Source organism: Coregonus clupeaformis, unplaced genomic scaffold, assembly GCF_020615455.1.
Source record: "Coregonus clupeaformis isolate EN_2021a unplaced genomic scaffold, ASM2061545v1 scaf0845, whole genome shotgun sequence".
Lineage (NCBI taxonomy): Eukaryota > Metazoa > Chordata > Actinopteri > Salmoniformes > Salmonidae > Coregonus > Coregonus clupeaformis.
The window spans coordinates 45,809-60,137 of NW_025534300.1; the positions used below are offsets into that span (position 1 = coordinate 45,809).

Genomic DNA, 14,329 nt, shown 5'->3' on the forward strand with positions numbered 1-14,329 from the left:
ATGCTGATATGATGTTTTGTCAAGACTCTAGCAAAGGTAATATTCAGTACAGTTAGATGCCCATGCAGAATGCATATCTTACCTGAGTTTGCTGGAAGGTTCTTATAATAGATGACACAGTTGAGCGTTGCAAATTTGGCTGCACTCTGAGACCAGCATCTCTCATTGATAGACCATGATTGACAACATGATCAATGATTGTAGCCCTAATCTCCTCTGACACTACAACTCTGGGTCTTCCCCTCAGTCGTCTTCCACCACGGATACGTAATCCTCTGCCTCTCCCGGCAACTCTTCCACCTCTGTAAGCCACTACACGATCTCTGGCTGGGTCCATGTTTATGTAAAATATATTCCAAAGATGTCCCCTTTTGTAGAGATGGTAATGACATAAAAATGGAAAACAACTGGGTAGGTCTTCAGTTACGTAATGTAGAATGAAAATCAGCTGTGAAAAATTAAGAGGTATTGTATTTATCTTATTTTTATTTTAGAATTTCTATTTTGCGTTTACTGTAGCAATGTAAAAAAATTGCAGTCTAATTTAATTTTCAGTAGCTTTGGAACTTGAGTTTAACCGTTTTGATAAGGGTATCTTACAGTTTTTTCCAACTGCTTACACACAAAATGTCACACGATTTTTGAAACCTCTCACTCAAAGTGCAAAACTACACACCAAATCTCCAACACCATAAGCTATTTCTCAGCCTTTGACTCAGTTGTCAATTGCATAAAACACTTTTTTCTAAACACTACACACAATTCTCTACCTAAAACACAAAAATCTAACAGGAAGTGACTTGCTTTCCTTTTCCAAACACAACCAATCAAAATGCTACACTTATTCACCAGGTCACACACACACTCCTCACATGTGCAAACACTAATTGCTTAACTGATCCAATCACTGCTTTACTGTAGTATAGGCCTATAAATAGGTCAAAGGTCAGATGACCTGTTTTGAACAATGGATGCCAACAATGGACAGAGAGCAAGAGGAGGAGGAGGAGGAGGAGGAGGAGGAGGAGGAGGAGGAGGAGGAGGAGGAGGAGGAGGAGGAGGAGGAGGGAGAGGCAGGGGACAACAACGAGGACAAATTCAAAAACGAAGACGAAGAGGAGGAGGAGGAGTAGGAGGAAGAGGAAGAAGAAGAAGAAGAAGAGGACGAGGGCAAAGAAGAGAAGGAGAGCCATCTCTGATGAGATTAGGGCAACACTTGTTGATCATGTGATCAACCACGGTTTGACCATGAGAGAGGCTGGACTGAGAGTCCAGCCCAACTTGAGTCGATTTACAGTGGCGTCCATAATTCGAACCTTCAGAAATGAGAACAGGTATGCAACTATCTAATGACTATTTTAGCATTACAGTAATGTACTGTAAAATATGTATGACTGCATAGTATTGCATAAACATTTGTAACTCTAAGCCATCCATTTACTGCACTGCATTGAATGAATGAGGTTGGTTATCATGCTGTACTACATTTTTGTGTACATTGTTTACAGTTCCTATGCTGAACACATACTGTGTTTGAATTCTGTACAGAGTGGAAAGGCAAAGACATCATGGAGGACGAGGACGCTTGTTTACAGATGTACAAGAGTCTGCAATTATAAATATGGTTTTGGCCAACAATGCAATTAGGATTTGAGAGATAAGAGAACATATCTTGAATAATGACACCATATTTAACAACATCAATGCTGTAAGCCTGTCGACCATACAACGCATCCTCCAATGGCACCAAGTGACGATGAAACAACTTTACAAGGTGCCATTTGAGAGAAACTCTGACAGTCAAGAATCTGCGACATGACTTTGTAGAGGTATGTATGCAACACTACTTCCAGTACTTCAGACATACCATATTTACTCATCTGTATATCCTTTTGTCTGTTACAGAGAGTATTGGAGATGGATGCCCATGTAATTCGCCATTAATTTATTTATGTGGATGAGGTTGGCTTCAACCTCACCAAAACCAGGCGCTGTGGAATACGTGTAATCGGACAGAGGGCAATTACCAATGTCCCTGGACGTGTGCTGCCATCACTCAAAACGGGGTCCTCCATCACAAAGCCACACTGCATCCGTACAACACCGGCCATATGCTCACTTTTCTGGATCCAATTTACACAATGCTTGTCCCTGATCCAGATCAGGAGCCTGCTAGATTTGTGGTTATATGGGACAATGTTAGTTTTCACCGGGCTGTTCTGGTCCAAAACTGGTTTGCCACCCATCCACAATTTGTAGTTTTGTACCTACCCCCATATTCACCTTTTCTAAATCCCATAGAGGAATTCTTCTCAGCCTGGCGCTGGAAAGTGTATGATCGCCAACCTTATGCCCGCATGCCGCTTCTCCAGGCAATGGAGGACGCATGTGGGGACATAGAGGTTGCCTCTGTCCAAGGTTGGATACGCCATGCTAGGAGATACTTCCCTCGATGTTTGGCAAGAGAAAACTTATCTTGTGATGTGGACGAAGTATTGTGGCCAGACCCTGCCCGGAGAAGAGATGAAGCGTAGCTTAGCACTGGTGACTGCCCCCCCCCCTACCAATTCCTGGACTGCCCCCCCGGGACCCCACACACACAATTGTGTTCTTTACAGTTTTTCCAACTGCTTACACACGTTTTCAAAACTATGTCTCCTTTTTTCAAAACTCTACACACAATTCCCAAAACTGCACACACAAAATGCAAAATGCCTTACATCTCCTTCAAAATGTAACACGGCATTCAAAATGCTGTAAACACATGTCAGAATGAAGCATTTGCATCAAATGGCAAACACTTCTTTCATAATAGTACATTTTTGGATATACCATGTAAACACTGTTGTTCTAAATCTAAAGCTCTTTGGTCTTTCATAGGCTTATATCTACATTTCAGTACAATGTTCTACAGTGAAAGTAATCTGCTGAGAGGGGTAACAAGTACACTGTAAACACCAATGCAATGTAGGAACAAAAAATATTTATTAGGCCAAACATTACTGTTGTATACAGTAGCATACAACAAAACCATAAACATATGTAAACCAAAAGTATATTCTTTAGAATACAGTAAAGAACACAATTGTGTGTGTGGGGTCCCGGGGGGGCAGTCCAGGAATTGGTAGGGGGGGGGCAGTCACCAGTGCTAAGCTACGTTTCATCTCTTCTCCGGGCAGGGTCTGGCCACAATACTTCGTCCACATCACAAGATAAGTTTTCTCTTGCCAAACATCGAGGGAAGTACTGTATCTCCTAGCATGGCGTATCCAACCTTGGACAGAGGCTTTCCTCTATGTCCCCACATGCGTCCTCCATTGCCTGGAGAAGCGGCATGCGGGCATAGGGTTGGCGATCATACACTTTCCAGCGCCAGGCTGAGAAGAATTCCTCTATGGGATTTAGAAAAGGTGAATATGGGGGTAGGTACAAAACTACAAATTGTGGATGGGTGGCAAACCAGTTTTGGACCAGAACAGCCCGGTGAAAACTAACATTGTCCCATATAACCACAAATCTAGCAGGCTCCTGATCTGGATCAGGGACAAGCATTGTGTAAATTGCATCCAGAAAAGTGAGCATATGGCCGGTGTTGTACTGGACCCAGTGTGGCATTGTGATGGAGGACCCCGTTTTGAGTGATGGCAGCACACATAGTTATATTACCCCCATGCTGTCCAGGGACATTGGTAATTGCCCTCTGTCCTATTACATTTCTTCCGGGCGCCTGGTTTTGGTGAGGTTGAAGCCAACCTCATCCACATAAATACATTTACATGGGCATCCATCTCCAATACTCTCTGTAACAGACAAAAGGATATACAGATGAGTAAATATGGTATGTCTGAAGTACTGGAAGTAGTGTTGCATACATACCTCTACAAAGTCATGTCGCAGATTCTTGACTCTGTCAGAGTTTCAATCAAATGGCACCTTGTAAAGTTGTTTCATCGTCACTTGGTGCCATTGGAGGATGCGCTGTATGGTCGACAGGCTTACAGCATTGATGTTGTTAAATATGGTGTCATTATTCAAGATATGTTCTCTTATCTCTCAAATCCTAATTGCATTGTTGGCCAAAACCATATTTATAATTGCAGACTCTTGTACATCTGTAAACAAGCGTCCTCGTCCTCCATGATGTCTTTGCCTTTCCACTCTGTACAGAATTCAAACACAGTATGTGTTCAGCATAGGAACTGTAAACAATGTACACAAAAATGTAGTACAGCATGATAACCAACCTCATTCATTCAATGCAGTGCAGTAAATGGATGGCTTAGAGTTACAAATGTTTATGCAATACTATGCAGTCATACATATTTTACAGTACATTACTGTAATGCTAAAATAGTCATTAGATAGTTGCATACCTGTTCTCATTTCTGAAGGTTCGAATTATGGACGCCACTGTAAATCGACTCAAGTTGGGCTGGACTCTCAGTCCAGCCTCTCTCATGGTCAAACTGTGGTTGATCACATGATCAACAAGTGTTGCCCTAATCTCATCAGAGATGGCTCTCCTTCCTTCTCTTCTTTGCCCTCTTCCTCTTCATCTTCATCTTCATCTTCCTCTTCCTCTTCCTCTTCCTCTTCCTCTTCCTCCTACTCCTCCTCCTCCTCTTCCAACTATTCGTCTTTGAATTTGTCCTCGTTGTTGTCCCCTGCCTCTCCCTCCTACTCCTCTTGCTCTCTGTCCATTGTTGGCATCCATTGATCAAAACAGTCCTATACTACAGTAAAGCAGTGATTTGTTAGTGATCAGTTAAGCAATTAGTGTTTGATAATAATAATAATAATAATAATAATAATAATATGCCATTTAGCAGACGCTTTTATCCAAAGCGACTTACAGTCATGCGTGCATACATTTTTGTGTATGGGTGGTCCCGGGGATTGAACCCACTACCTTGGCGTTACAAGCGCCGTGCTCTACCAGTTGAGTACCATGTTTGCACATGTGAGGAGTGTGTGTGTGTCCTGGTGAATAAGTGTAGCATTTTGATTGGTTGTGTTTGGAAAAGGAAAGCAAGTCACTTCCTGTTAGATTTTTGTGTTTTAGGTAGAGAATTGTGTGTAGTGTTTTGAAAAAAGTGTTTTATGCAATTGACAACTGAGTCAAAGGCTGAGAAATAGCTTATGTTTTTGGAGATTTGGTGTGTAGTTTTGCACTTTGAGTGAGAGGTTTCAAAAATTGTGTGACATGAAAAGATTTTGTGTGTAAGCAGTTGGAAAAAACTGTAATGTATTCTAAAGAATATACTTTTGGTTTACATATGTGAACAGAGTGCCCCATGGTGGCGGTGGGGTTATAGTATGGGCTGGCATAAGCTACGGACAACGAACACAATTGCATTTTATTGATAGCAATTAAAATGCAGGCGAGGTGAGTAGTCATGCTGTACTTCGCTCCGCAGGTAATATGACACATTACATTACAATGGAACGATTTGATTAGTGTAATGTTGGCTAGCTACATAGTTGTATTTGTATCAAAGATAAAGGTGTAGTATAGAGTAACTATCGAGGTTAGCTAGCCAGCTACATTTGTTCGCAGCGACGCCGTTTTTCAAACAAAGTCAACACCGCAGCCATTGCTAGCTAGCCAACACTACCAGCTACCAGCTAGCAGTACTGTAGCAACTAAATACAATATCCTTCTAGCCAGCTACATTCGTTCGCAGCGACGCCGTTTTTTCAAACAAAGTCATCACCGCAGCCATTGCTAGCTAGCCAACGCTACCAGCTAGCAGTACTATAGCAACTAAATACAATATAATTTTAGCCAGCTACATTCGTTCGCAGCGACGCTCGTTTTTCAAACAAAGTCAACACAGCAGCCATTGCTAGCTAGCCAACACTACCAGCTAGCAGTACTGTAGCAGCTAAATACAATATCTTTGTGCTAGCTAGCCAACGTTTAATTATTGCTGCGTTATGAAAGGAACTAGACACGGACACGAATTATCTGTTTAGTGTGTTAACACACTATTGGTAGTTTGTTGTAACCAAGTATTGGTGCTAAACCGTGTGTTATTGGATGCTAGCATGCTAGTTAGCTATGGCGTCATAGTTAGCTAGCTGAATAAAGTAAGTTGAGTCTATTCCTTGAAACATTGAACCGCTGTAGTTACAACAATTCTAATTTCTAAAGTGGAAGTTGGGAGAGTTTTATTCGGGTGTTTCAGTGAAACAATTATAGTTTCTGAGGTGGAAGTTGGGAGAGTTATATTTGGGAGTTGTGGTGAGGGGAGGCCCCGCTCTCTCCTTTCCCTGATGTTTAGTTCATTTCATTCCGATCTCCTCTGCATTATTGTAGCCATTTGCTACAGCCTGTCAACTATGCCTCTGCCTATCCCTGTTCTCTCCTCTCCGCACAGGCTACACAAACGCCTCACACCGCGTGGCTGCTGCCTCTCTAACCTGGTGGTCCCTGCACGCACCACACACCTGGAGTTCCAGGTCTCAGGCAGCCTCTGGAACTGCCGTTCTGCTGCCAACAAGGCTGACTTCATCCCAGCCTATGCTACCCTCCAGTCCCTCGACTTCCTGGCGCTGACGGAAACATGGATTACCACTGAAAACACTGCTACTCCTACTGCTCTCTCCTCGTCTGACCATGTGTTCTCGCATACCCCGAGAGCATCTGGTCAGAGGGTGGTGGCACAGGAATCCTCATCTCTCCCAAGTGGACATTCTCAATTTTTCCCCTAACCCATCTGTCTATCTCCTCATTTGAATTCCATGCTGTCACAGTCACTAGCCCATTTAAGCTTACAGTTTTTTCCGACTGCTTACACACAAAATCTTTTCATGTCACACGATTTTTGAAACCTCTCACTCAAAGTGCAAAACTACACACCAAATCTCCAAAACCATAAGCTATTTCTCAGCCTTTGACTCAGTTGTCAATTGCATAAAACACTTTTTTCAAAACACTACACACAATTCTCTACCTAAAACACAAAAATCTAACAGGAAGTGACTTGCTTTCCTTTTCCAAACACAACCATTCAAAATGCTACACTTATTCACCAGGTCACACACACACTCTTCACATGTGCAAACACTAATTGCTTAACTGATCACTAACCAATCACTGCTTTACTGTAGTATAGGCCTATAAATAGGTCAAAGGTCAGATTACCTGTTTTGAACAATGGATGCCAACAATGGACAGAGAGCAAGAGGAGTAGGAGGGAGAGGCAGGGGACAACAACGAGGACAAATTCAAAGACGAAGTGTTGGAAGAGGAGGAGGAGGAGGAAGAGGAAAATGAAGAGGAAGAGGAAGAGGAAGAAGAGGACGAGGGCAAAGAAGAGAAGGAAGGAGATTTATTTATGTGGATGAGGTTGGCTTCAACCTCACCAAAACCAGGCGCCGCTGAAGAAATGTAAAAGGACAGAGGGCAATTACCAATGTCCCTGGACAGCGTGGGGGTAATATAACTATGTGTGCTGCCATCACTCAAAACGGGGTCCTCCATCACAATGCCACACTGGGTCCGTACAAGACCGGCCATAGGCTCACTTTTCTGGATGCAATTTACACAATGCTTGTCCCTGATCCAGATCAGGAGCCTGCTGGATTTGTGGTTATATGGGACAATGTTAGTTTTCACCGGGCTGTTCTGGTCCAAAACTGGTTTGCCACCCATCCACAATTTGTAGTTTTGTACCTACCCTCATATTCACCTTTTCTAAATCCCATAGAGGAATTCTTCTCAGCCTGGCGCTGGAAAGTGTATGATTGCCAACCCTATGCCCGCATGCCGCTTCTCCAGGCAATGGAGGACGCATGTGGGGACATAGAGGTTGCCTCTGTCCAAGGTTGGATACGCCATGCTAGGAGATACTTCCCTCGATGTTTGGCAAGAGAAAACGTATCTTGTGATGTGGACAAAGTATTGTGGCCAGACCCAGCCCGGAGAAGAGATGAAGCGTAGCTTAGCACTGGTGACTGCCCACCCCCTACCAATTCCTGGACTGCCCCCGGGACCCCACACACACAATAGTGTTCTTTACTGTATTCTAAAGAATATACTTTTGGTTTACATATGTTTATGGTTTTGTTGTGTGCTACTGTATACAACAGTAATGTTTGGCCTAATAAATATTTTCTGTTTCTACATTGCATTGGTGTTTACAGTGTACTTGTTACCCCTCTCAGCAGATTACTTTCACTGTAGAACATTGTATTGAAATGTAGATATAAGCCTATGAAAGACCAAAGAGCTTTAGATTTAGAACAACAGTGTTTACATGGTATATCCAAAAATGTACTATTATGAAAGAAGTGTTTGCCATTTGATGCAAATGCTTCATTCTGACATGTGTTTACGGCATTTTGAATGCAGTGTTACATTTTGAAGGAGATGTGAGGCATTTTGCATTTTGTGTGTGCAGTTTTGGGAATTGTGTGTAGAGTTTTGAAAAAAGGAGACATAGTTTTGAAAACGTGTGTAAGCAGTTGGAAAAAACTGTAATATCCTTGTCATCTATCACCCTCCAGGTTCCCTTGGAGAGTTCATCAATGAGCTTGACGCCTTGATAAGCTCCTTTCCTGAGGATGGCTCACCCCTCACAGTTTTGGGGGATTTCAACCTCCCTACGTCTACATTTGACTAATTTCTCTCTGCCTCCTTCTTTCCACTCCTCTCCTCTATTGACCTCACCCTCTCACCGTCCCCCCCCCTACTCACAAGGCAGGCAATACGCTTGACCTCATCTTTACTAGATGCTGCTCTTCTACTAATCTCACTGCAACTCCCCTCCATGTCTCCGACCACTACTTTGTATCCTTTTCTCTCTCGCTCTCCTCCAACACTACTCACTCTGCCCCTACACAGATGGTAATGCTCCGCCGCAACCTTCGCTCTCTCTCTCCCACTACTCTCTCCTCTTCCATCCTATCATCTCTTCCCTCTGCTCAATCCTTCTCCCTCCAATCTCCTGATTCTGCCTCCTCAACCCTCCTCTCCTCCCTTTCTGCATCCTTTGACTCTCTGTGTCCCCTATCCTCCCGGCCGGCTCGGTCCTCCCCTCCAGCTCCGTGGCTTGATGACTCATTGCGAGCTCACAGAACAGAGCTCCGGGCAGCTGAGCGGAAATGGAAGAAAACTAGACTCCCTGCGGACCTGGCATCTTTTCACTCCCTCCTCTCTACATTTTCTTCATCTGTTTCTGCTGCTAAGGCCACTTTCTACCACTCTAAATTCCAAGCATCTGCCTCTAACCCTAGGAAGCTCTTTGCTACATTCTCCTCCCTGCTGAATCCCCCCCCCCCCTCCCTCTCTGTGGATGACTTCGTCAACCACTTTGAAAAGAAGGTTGACGACATCCGATCCTCGTTTGTTAAGTCTAATGACACTGCTGGTCCTGCTCACACTGCCCTACCCTATGCTTTGACTTCTTTCTCCCCTCTCTCTCCAGATAAAATCTCGCGACTTGTGACTGCAGGCCGCCCAACAACCTGCCCGCTTGACCCCATCCCCTCCTCTCTTCTCCAGACCATCTCCGGTGACCTTCTCCCCCTACCTCACCTCGCTGATCAACTCATCCTTGACCGCTGGCTATGTCCCTTCCGTCTTCAAGAGAGCGAGAGTTGCACCCCTTCTCAAAAAACCAACACTCGATCCCTCTGATGTCAACAACTACAGACCAGTATCCCTTCTTTCTTTTCTTTCCAAAACTATTGAGCGTGCCGTCTTTAGCCAACTCTCTTGCTATCTCTCTCAGAATGACCTTCTTGATCCAAACCAGTCAGGTTTCAGGACTGGTCATTCAACTGAGACTGCTCTTCTCTGTGTCACGGAGGCTCTCCGCACTGCTAAAGCTAACTCTCTCTCCTCTGCTCTTGTCCTTCTAGACCTGTCTGCTGCCTTTGATACTGTGAACCATCAGATCCTCCTCTCCACCCTCTCCGAGCTGGGCATCTCCGGCGCGGCTCACTCTTGGATTGCGTCCTACCTGACCGGTCGCTCCTACCAAGTGGCGTGGCGAGAAGCTGTCTCCGCACCACGTGCTCTCACCACTGGTGTCCCCCAGGGCTCAGTTCTAGGCCCTCTCCTATTCTCGCTATACACCAAGTCACTTGGCTCTGTCATATCCTCACATGGCCTCTCCTATCATTGCTACGCTGACGATACACAACTAATCTTCTCCTTTCCCACTTCTGATAACCAGGTGGCGAATCGCATCTCTGCATGTCTGGCAGACATATCAGTATGGATGACGGATCACCACCTCAAGCTGAACCTTGGCAAGACGGAGCTGCTCTTCCTCCCGGGGGAGGACTGCCCGTTCCATGATCTCGCCATCACGGTTGACAACTCCGTTGTGTCCTCCTCCCAGAGTGCGAAGAGCCTTGGCGTGACCCTGGACAACACCCTGTCGTTCTCCGCTAACATCAAGGCCGTGACCCGATCCTGCAGGTTCATGCTCTACAACATTCGGAGAGTACGACCCTGCCTTACACAGGAAGCGGCACAGGTCCTAATCCAGGCACTTGTCATCTCCCGTCTGGATTACTGCAACTCGCTGTTGGCTGGGCTCCCTGCCTGTGCCATTAAACCCCTACAACTCATCCAGAATGCCGCAGCCCGTCTGGTGTTCAACCTTCCCAAGTTCTCTCACGTCACCCCGCTCCTCCGCACACTCCACTGGCTTCCAGTTGAAGCTCGCATCTGTTACAAGACCATGGTGCTTGCCTATGGAGCTGTGAGGGGAACGGCATCTCCGTACCTTCAGGCTCTGATCAGTCCCTACACCCAAATGAGGGCACTGCGTTCATCCACCTCTGGCCTGCTGGCTCCCCTTCCTCTGCGGAAGCATAGTTCCCGCTCAGCCCAGTCAAAACTGTTCGCTGCTCTGGCACCCCAATGGTGGAACAAGCTCCCCTCACGACGCCAGGACAGCGGAGTCACTCACCACCTTCCGGAGACATTTGAAACACCACCTCTTTAAGGAATACCTGGGATAGGATAAAGTAATCCTTCTACCCCCCTAAAAATAAATAAATAAATAAATAAATAAAAAAATTGGTAAAGTGGTTATCCCACTGGCTATAGGGTGAATGCACCAATTTGTAAGTCGCTCTGGATAAGAGCGTCTGCTAAATGACGTAAATGTAAATATGTTTATTGGTTTGTTGTATGCTACTGTATACAACAGTAATGTTTGGCCTAATAAATATTTTCTTTTTTCTACATTGCATTGGTGTTTACAGTGTACTTGTTACCCCTCTCAGCAGATTACTTTCACTGTAGAACATTGTATTGAAATGTAGATATAAGCCTATGAAAGACCAAAGAGCTTTAGATTTAGAACAACAGTGTTTACATGGTATATCCAAAAATTTACTATTATGAAAGAAGTGTTTGCCATTTGATGGAAATGCTTCATTCTGACATGTGTTTATGGCATTTTGAATGCAGTGTTAGATTTTGAAAGAGATGTGAGGCATTTTGCATTTTGTCTGTGCAGTTTTGGGAATTGTGTGTAGAGTTTTGAAAAAATGAGACAGTTTTGAAAACGTGTGTAAGCAGTTGGAAAAAACTGTAACATTTGCAAAATGGTCTGTAGATACATAGAGTTTTGTTGGTAAATGTGTTTTTGTGAGACAAGTATTAATGTAATTTGAAAGATGTTGTCATTGAATGCATTTTGTGTCAAAGCAATGACAAGTGATCCACAGGTTGCCACATAGTGTTGTTGTGATAACTGTATTTAGAGTTCAGCACATGTATCCGCAGTATTGAACAATGCTTGTTAGCAATTGAAAAAAAACTGTAAGTAGGTGACAACAGACAAAAGTGAAATGCTGTGTCTTTATACCAATATACTATAAATTAAGTCATAAATTACTAATAGGTTGGACAATAAAATGTTCATTGCTTAAAAACATCCCAGCCAGGTGATGAGAAGGAGACGTTCTTCATTTGGTGTTAGATCACCTTTATTGAGCGTGAAGCCCCAGAGAGCCTTCACAGATCTCACTAAAACCCTAGATAAAAGCTGGACCGGCCATGAAGATTATTTTCACATTCTAACATCAATAATGTAGTCATCTTCAAACTATTTCAACTGGGACATTTTAATGTAGGTAGTTATAGGGTAGATTAACAGTTGTATAGTGAAGTGTTGCATGAGAACAGAAAAACACGGACTCACTGAACCCCTCACTGCCTCCCTCACTGTCTCCCTCTCCTCCTCAAACTGACCAACAGTCTCCCCTCGCTCTCTCTTAATCCCCTGCTCTGTCACTTCCTTATTTCTTTCTCTTCTCACCCACACTCTCTCTCCCACTCTCTCTCTCCCTCTCTTGCTCTCTCTCCCCCCCCTCTTTCTCTCTCCTCCCACTCCCTCTCTGTCCTCTCTCTCTCTCTCTCTCCCTCTCTTGCTCTCTCTCTCTCTCGCTCTCTCTCTCTCTCTCCCTCTCCACTCTTTTTACTGCAGCACCAAACTACTCCAAGGAGGAATATTAGCCCATCCATCCACCTTTCCCAAGGAAACCCGTCAGCCCTTTTAGAAGGCCCTCATAAGCAGCTTCAACCTAGCTGACTGACACTGCTCTGCTTTTGAAAAACCAGGGACATAAATATGTCTGAGGCCGTTCTGTAACGACACGACCGCGCACTGTTTATATCAGCAACAGAGTAAACAAATACACACCAATCTATTTCACTGGGAACGGGTGTCTCCCCTAACAAAACACCACAGGGCATTCACAAACACACACACACAATCAATCAATCAATTTTATTTTATATAGCCCTTCTTACATCAGCTAATATCTCGAAGTGCTGTACAGAAACCCAGCCTAAAACCCCAAACAGCTAGTAATGCAGGTGTAAAAGCACGGTGGCTAGGAAAAACTCCCTAGAAAGGCGAAAACCTAGGAAGAAACCTAGAGAGGAACCAGGCTATGAGGGGTGGCCAGTCCTCTTCTGGCTGTGCCGGGTGAAGATTATAACAGAACCATGCCAAGATGTTCAAAAATGTTCATAAGTGACAAGCATGGTCAAATAATAATCAGGAATAAATCTCAGTTGGCTTTTCATGGCCGATCATTAAGAGTTGAAAACAGCAGGTCTGGGACAGGTAGGGGTTCCATAACCGCAGGCAGAACAGTTGAAACTGGAATAGCAGCAAGGCCAGGCGGACTGGGGACAGCAAGGAGTCACCACGGCCGGTAGTCCCGAGCGTATGGTCCTAGGGGCTCAGGTCTCTCAGTTGGCTTTTCATAGCCGATCATTAAGAGTTGAAAACAGCAGGTCTGGGACAGGTAGGGGTTTCGTAGCCGCAGGCAGAACAGTTGAAACTGGAATAGCAGCAAGGCCAGGCGGACTGGGGACAGCAAGGTGTCATCATGCCCGGTAGTCCTGACGTATGGTCCTAGGGCTCAGGTTCTCAGAGAGAAAGAGAGAACGAGAGAATTAGAGAGAGCATACTTAAATTCACACAGGACACTAGATAAGACAGGAGAAGTACTCCAGGTATAACCAACTAACCCCAGCCCCCGACACATAAACTACTGCAGCATAAATACTGGAGGCTGAGACAGGAGCGGTCGGAGACACTGTGGCCCCATCCGAAGAAACCCCCGGACAGGGCCAAACAGGAAGGATATAACCCCACCCACTCTGCCAAAGCACAGCCCCCGCACCACTAGAGGGATATCCTCAACCACCAACTTACAATCCTGAGACAAGGCCGAGTATAGCCCACAGAGGTCTCCACCACAGCACAAACCAAGGGGGGGGGGGGGGCGCCAACCCAGACAGGAAGATCACGTCAGTAACCCAACCCACTCAAGTGACGCACCCCTCCCAGGGACGGCATGAAAGAGCACCAGCAAGCCAGTGACTCAGCCCCTGCAACAGGGTTAGAGGCAGAGAACCCCAACATACACACACACTACATCTGCACACACACACACTGACACATGTTGTCTTTGAAACCCAACCCGATAAACAGTATGTATAGGCTAAAAACAAAGCCAAATATTTGACGGTGCTGTTGTCACTACCACTGCCGAGCATGGTGATTGTGTGTGTTCTGTAGTGATTGTGTGTGTTCGGTAGGGATTGTGTGTGTTCTGTAGGGATTGTGTGTGTTCTGTAGGGACTGTGTGTTTTCTGTAGGGACTCTATGTGTTCTGTAGGGACTGTGTGTTTTCTGTAGGGACTCTATGTGTTCTGTAGGGACTGTGTGTGTTATGTAGGGACTGTGTGTGTGTTCTGTAGGGATTGTGTGTGTTCTGTAGGGACTGTGTGTGTGTTCTGTAGTATTGAATGTGTGTGTTCAGATTGAAGCCGAGTGGCACTAGA

General features: G+C 44.9%; 1 pseudogene; it reads left to right on the plus strand.

The window, feature by feature from the left end:
- The first annotated feature begins 9,875 nt into the window (after positions 1-9,875).
- LOC123485770 lies at positions 9,876-10,980 on the plus strand (annotated as a pseudogene).
- Positions 10,981-14,329: the final 3,349 nt, after the last annotated feature.